The sequence below is a fragment of the Hyaena hyaena genome, unplaced genomic scaffold (genome assembly GCF_003009895.1).
Source record: "Hyaena hyaena isolate Hyena2069 unplaced genomic scaffold, ASM300989v1 scaffold_187, whole genome shotgun sequence".
Classification (NCBI taxonomy): domain Eukaryota; kingdom Metazoa; phylum Chordata; class Mammalia; order Carnivora; family Hyaenidae; genus Hyaena; species Hyaena hyaena.
Genome location: NW_024080820.1, coordinates 2436651 through 2437512, shown reverse-complemented (window position 1 = coordinate 2437512; position 862 = coordinate 2436651). Strand labels below are relative to the sequence as shown.

Here is an 862-nt window from a genome sequence, read left to right as displayed (position 1 = left end):
GGTCCCCACGTGTTTGGTTCCCAGGCCCCTCAACTGGCTGCCCCTTCGCATAGAGGGAATGTACGTTCTGGAGCCGCCCGCCCCCCGTCCCCGCAGAAAAGCTGCTTCCGGTGGGTTTTCGGATTTGGCCCAGAAACCGCTGAGATCCAGGGGGTATAGAGCAGGGGTCGTAGAGAAGCCTGTGAACAACCCAGGCTGCCCTTTTCCTGTGCCCTTTTAAGGTTTATGCGGTGCCTTAAGAGGCTAACACAGAAGGGTAAAGGAAGTCTCCATAAAACCCAGGGAAGAGACTAAAACTCCTCTCTGGATCCTGTCTGTAGTCACAGCTGAACCAGAGGAAATTTTTCTTTGGGTTCAAGCACCCTTGTGATATTTTAATGAGGAGCCTAAGTAACGCCACTTTGAAATTAAGGCCTGGCCTCCATTAATAGCAACCTTGAGCTGCACATAGTCCCAGTTCCAGGAAAAGCCTCAGATTGCTTAAGGCTGAAGCCACCCTGGGACCATCCTCAGGTCAGTCAATCAAAAGAAGCTAAGAAATTTAAGAGTAACATTCCTATAGTCTGAGTCAGGGGCTGAGGACTATAGACAGTTACTTTGTACAAACTAGCAAATCACTCGCCCCTTTCCTGAACCCCACGTGGGCCCTTTTAACTCACCTCATAATTGGTTATTTTTAAAGGATTCTCAAAGGTCATGATTGGGTCCCACCAAAAGTAATGAACACCTCACAGATACTGAACAGTCAAAGCTGTTACCGTGGGTGCTTTACGATTGTAATTGGTGCTTATGTGATGATGCTATATGCACAATGTGTGCACCGTAACACCTCTGTCCCTTACCCCATAAAATCCCTGCTTGC

General features: G+C 48.4%; 1 non-coding gene across 1 annotated transcript; it reads left to right on the top strand.

Annotated features, from left to right (window-relative positions):
- Positions 1 to 208: 208 nt before the first annotated feature.
- On the top strand, positions 209 to 328 carry LOC120237719. Its single transcript, XR_005530021.1, has one exon. It is a non-coding gene; the product is annotated as a small nucleolar RNA SNORA26 (small nucleolar RNA).
- The last annotated feature ends 534 nt before the right edge of the window (positions 329 to 862 follow it).